This window comes from Lolium rigidum, chromosome 2 (genome assembly GCF_022539505.1).
Source record: "Lolium rigidum isolate FL_2022 chromosome 2, APGP_CSIRO_Lrig_0.1, whole genome shotgun sequence".
NCBI lineage: Eukaryota > Viridiplantae > Streptophyta > Magnoliopsida > Poales > Poaceae > Lolium > Lolium rigidum.
The window spans coordinates 84,048,746-84,054,340 of record NC_061509.1 but is presented as its reverse complement, the minus strand read 5'-3'; positions in this window follow the sequence as shown (position 1 = coordinate 84,054,340).

Here is a 5,595-nt window from a genome sequence, read left to right as displayed (position 1 = left end):
AGTCACATTTCGAAGAACAAGAAGAAAGTCCTCATTCCACTGAGCAAGACCATGATGATGATCAAGAGACATCCACAACTCATGATCAAGCTCAAGTGATCCCTCATGATCAAGCACTAGCAAGGGATGAATTCATTGATCATGAAGGAACCATTCGGAAGATCAAGGCCGCTACAAGGGCAAGTGACATGAAAGTGGATCAAGTCCTTGGTAGCATTTCAAGAGGAGTGGTAACTCGTAGACACCATGCATTACTTATCACTTATTGCCAACACCATGCTTTTGTGTCTAGTTTTGAACCACTCAAGGTTCATGAAGCCTTGGTTGATCCGGATTGGGTAATTGCCATGCAAGAAGAATTGGAGTGTTTCACTCGTAATGAAGTGTGGTCTCTAGTTGAGAGACCCAAGGATCATCGCATCAATGTTATTGGGACCAAATGGGTATTCAAGAACAAGCAAGATGAGAATGGCATTGTCATACGAAACAAAGCAAGGTTAGTGGCGCAAGGGTTTGCCCAAATAGAAGGTATGGATTTTGAGGATACCTTTGCGCTGGTAGCCCGTCTTGAAGCTATTCGTCTTTTGCTTGCATTTGCATCTTTCCACAATTTCAAACTATATCAAATGGATGTGAAAAGTGCATTTTTGAATGGTCCCCTAAAAGAAACCGCATATGTGGCTCAACCCCGGGTTTCGAAGACCCATGCCGACCCAACCACGTGTATTTACTCCATAAGGCACTCTACGGTCTCAAGCAAGCTCCACGTGCTTGGTATGAGTTCCTTAGGGATTTCTTACTACATGATGGGTTTTGCATGGGTACGGTCGATTCCACCCTTTTCACCAAGCGGGTTAAAGGGGGTGGCCTATTTATATGTCAAATATATGTTGATGATATTATATTTGGTGGAACTAACCCCAATCATAACAAAGCTTTTGAGCTATTGATGACTAGGAAATTTGAGATGTCCATGATGGGAGAGTTGAAGTTCTTCCTAGGCTTCCAAGTGAGGCAACTTGCAAAAGGCACCTTCATCTCTCAAGAAAAGTATGTGAAGGACATGCTCAAGAAATTCAACATGACCAATGCAAGCCCAATGAAGACACCCATGCCCGTAAAGGGGAAACTTGGCTCATGTGATGGTGAGAAGGATGTGGACATAAAGGTATACCGCTCCATGATAGGATCCTTGCTCTACCTTTGTGCCTCTAGGCCGGATATCATGCTAAGTGTAGGGATGTGTGCTCATTTTCAATCCGCTCCCAAGGAGAGCCATTTAATGGCGGTCAAACGGATTCTAAGATACCTTGTTCTCACTCCTACTCTCGGGCTATGGTTTCCAAAGGGGTCAACCTTTGAACTCATTGGCTATTCGGATTCCGATTGGTCCGGTGATAAGGTTGACCGGAAGTCTACCTCCAGGGCTTGCCAATTTATTGGCCGGTCATTGGTGAGTTGGTCATCCAAGAAACAAAACTCCACCGCTTTATCCACCGCCGAAGCCGAATACATATCCGCGGCATCTTGTTGCACTCAATTGTTATGGATGAAGCAAACCTTGAAAGACTATGGTGTGTCTCTTGGTACGGTGCCTCTTCTTTGTGATAATGAAAGTGCAATTAAGATCGCCAATCACCCGGTTCAACATTGTCGCACCAAACATATTGACATTCGCCATCACTTCCTACGTGATCATGTTGCCAATAAGGATATTGATCTCACTCATGTGGGAACAACCTACCAATTGGCGGATATTTTCACTAAGCCTTTGGATGAAGCCCGCTTTGTTAACTTGAGAGGAGAACTTGGTATTCTTGATCCTAAAAACTTGGATTGATTAACTTCTTGCACTATATTCTTGCATTTATCTTGCTATCTAGCTTAGAGGCATAGCACATATGGGGATAGTCATCCTACCATGTCTTGGTAAGATGCATACCTATGTGTGCAACATAAATAGACCCAATGTCATTATATGGACCCAAGAATGTCTCTTCGAGGTCTCATGACATTTGCGCTTTCACATAGGGGGAGTAATCCCCCGCCCCTCATTGAGCCTTCATTTACAACTTGATTTGACTATATAAGGCCAAATGATATTATTGCAAAATTCATTTCAAAATGACTTATGATTCTTGATATATATTTCGAATCATGCCCATTGTTGCTATCTACATCTTGTTTGGATTTTCTCTCCAATGGGTATGCCTAGAGAACTTTGTGTTTCCAACCCCATGTCTATGCTCATCTCATCATCATCTATCTATCTATATGTACATGTCATCATCTGAGCATTCACACACATTTACACAAAGCATAGGGGCAAAACGAGGCAAAACGAGACAAAACTGGGCAGTTAGTCTCTAGCCGGTCTCTGGCCCGGTTGGACCGGTCTCTGGGCCGGACCAGCCGGCGCCAGGCCCGGTCGACCGGGCGCCTGACCGGCCGCGCGACCAGATATGTGTGGAAGAGGATACCCCTTGGGGTCTTCTTCCTCATTACCCCCCAACTCCCACACCTCCATGGCCGCCGCCTCCACCACCTCCACCATGGTCTAGGCCCTTCCCACCACAAGAATCCTCCCAAACTCCACCAAACCATAGATCGGGTCCCTTGGAACATCTCCACCAAAGGATTTGGTCCCTCTCAAGCTATTTTGGGAATTTTTGGAGTTTTTGGGTTTCAAGCCCTACCTATTGTTCTTCTTGCTCTCTTGATCAAGGAGGACCATGTCTTCGGGTAATGTGCTCTCCCTCTCTCCCTATTCTCTAGTCCTCATCACCCATTGCACTTTCTTGACATGATTTGAGGAAATTTTAGGGTTAGGGTTAGGGTTTGTAAGTCCTCATGCCTTTAGAGTGTCTCACAACACAATGCACATACTCCACTCTATTGCTATAGTCTATATTCAAGTTTATGAGTTTTTGCATGATTTTTTGGTAGAAAATCTGGGCAACACTTCACAAGTCGACAGATCCGGTCACCTGTCCGGTCAACCGGCCTCTCAACCGGTCGGCCCGGCGTGCAGCCCGGTCAACCGGATTGGCAACCGGCTCGTCCGGTCTGCCGCACGGTTGGACCGGCCTGTGCGCCGGATCGCCCAGTTTTTGCACAATCTCATCAATACACTTGAATATATGCTATGCTTTTTGGCTTCCCTCTTATTGATGACATGTACACTGATACGTCTCCGACGTATCGATAATTTCTTATGTTCCATGCCACATTATTGATGATATCTACATGTTTTATGCACATTATATGTCGTATTTATGCATTTTCCGGCACTAACCTATTAACGAGATGCCGAAGAGCCGCTCTGTCGTTTTCGTCGTTTTTGGTTTCAGAAATCCTACAAAGGAAACATTCTCGGAATTGGATGAAATCAACGCCCAGGGGCCTATTTTGCCACGAAGTTTCCAGAAGACCGAAGAGAAGACGAAGTGGGGCCACGGGGCGCCGCCACACTAGGGCGGCGCGGCCCTGCTGTGTGGGGCCCCCGTGACCCCTCCGACTCTGCCCTTCCGCCTACTTAAGGTCTTCGTCGCGAAACCCCCAGTACCGAGAGCCACGATACGGAAAACCTTCCAGAGACGCCGCCGCCGCCAATCCCATCTCGGGGATTCGGAGATCACCTCCGCACCCTGCCGAGAGGGGAATCATCTCCCGGAGGTCTCTTCACCGCCATGGTCGCCTCCGGAGTGATGAGTGAGTAGTTCACCCCTGGACTATGGGTCCATAGCGGTAGCTAGATGGTTGTCTTCTCCTCATGTGCTTCATTGTCGGATCTTGTGAGCTGCCTAACATGATCAAGATCATCTATCTCGTAATTCTATATGTTGTGTTTGTCGGGATCCGATGGATAGAGAATACTATGTTATGTTGATTATCAATCTATTACCTATGTGTTGTTTATGATCTTGCATGCTCTCCGTTATTAGTAGAGGCTCTGGCCAAGTTTTTGCTCTTAACTCCAAGAGGGAGTATTTATGCTCGATAGTGGGTTCATGCCTCCATTAAATCTGGGACAGTGAAAGAAAGTTCTAAGGTTGTGGATGTGCTGTTGCCACTAGGGATAAAACATTGATGCTATGTCCGAGGATGTAGTTATTGATTACATTACGCACCATACTTAATGCAATTGTCTCGTTGTTTTGCAACTTAATACCGGAAGGGGTTCGGATGATAACCTCGAAGGTGGACTTTTTAGGCATAGATGCATGTTGGATAGCGGTCTATGTACTTTGTCGTAATGCCCAATTAAATCTCACAATATTCATCATATCATGTATGTGCATTGTCATGCTCTCTTTATTTGTCAATTGCCCGACCGTAATTTGTTCACCCAACATGCTATTTATCTTATGGGAGAGACACCTCTAGTGAACTGTGGACCCCGGTCCATTCTTTTACATTGAATACAATCTACTGCAATACTTGTTCTACTCGTTTTCTCGCAAACAATCATCATCCACACTATACATCTAATCCTTTGTTACAGCAAGCCGGTGAGATTGACAACCTCACCTGTTTCGTTGGGGCAAAGTACTTTGGTTGTGTTGTGCAGGTTCCACGTTGGCGCCGGAATCCCCGGTGTTGCGCCGCACTACATCCCGCCGCCATCAACCTTCAACGTGCTTCTTGGCTCCTCCTGGTTCGATAAACCTTGGTTTCTTTCTGAGGGAAAACTTACTGCTGTGCGCATCACACCTTCCTCTTGGGGTTCCCAACGGACGTGTCATCTACGCGTATCAGAGGCCACTCGTCCGGATGTTCCCTCCATGATGCCCTCCACTGAGCGCCGTTCCAAGGAACGCTATGATCATGATGCTAGCTCCAGCTACTCTCGGCGCTCCAAGCACGGTGCCGCTCGCTTCTTCTCCAGCATGTGGCAAATGTGCAAGAACACCAATGATGTTGCACATCAGAGCCTTGCTGTGAACCAGGAGACAAGGAGGCGACAGAATGAGTTCATGGCCTCACGGAATGCCCCTGTTCCTCCTTCTGGACCGGAGATGGAGCCTGTGGTTGCACCTCAGTGGGAGATGCCTCTCCTTACCGATGAGATGATCCAGAACTTTGACTTCTCCATGTATGCTCATGGTGCCCTTCCTCCTCGGACTGCTCGTGCTCCTACTCCTGTTGATGATGATGGTGATGAGGATGAAGGTGATGCGGCTGCACGCGATGATAGCGAGAGCTCCTACTCCTCCGGGCATCAGTTCTATTGATGGGTGCGATAGCATCTCTCCTTTTTTCTTTGCCTTTTTGGTGTTTCGATGCCAAAGGGGAGAAGAGAGTAGAGTCTAGGACCACGGGGTTCTTTGATTGCCACAAGCCATGGGAGTTGCTTTATTTGGATTTTATATGGCTTGTGCTTATTTGCTTTGATTTCTCAAGAACCATTTGCTACTTCCAATAATTCGTGTATGGATGTGTATGGACGACTATTATGTGTGCTACTCTATGTTAGGATGATTATGTGTGCTATGCTTATATATCTTGATATGCACATCTCCATACCATGCTTGTTTCCTAAAGATATTGGGGGAGCTTTGTAGGGATATGTTGCATAGAAAACAAAAATTTCCT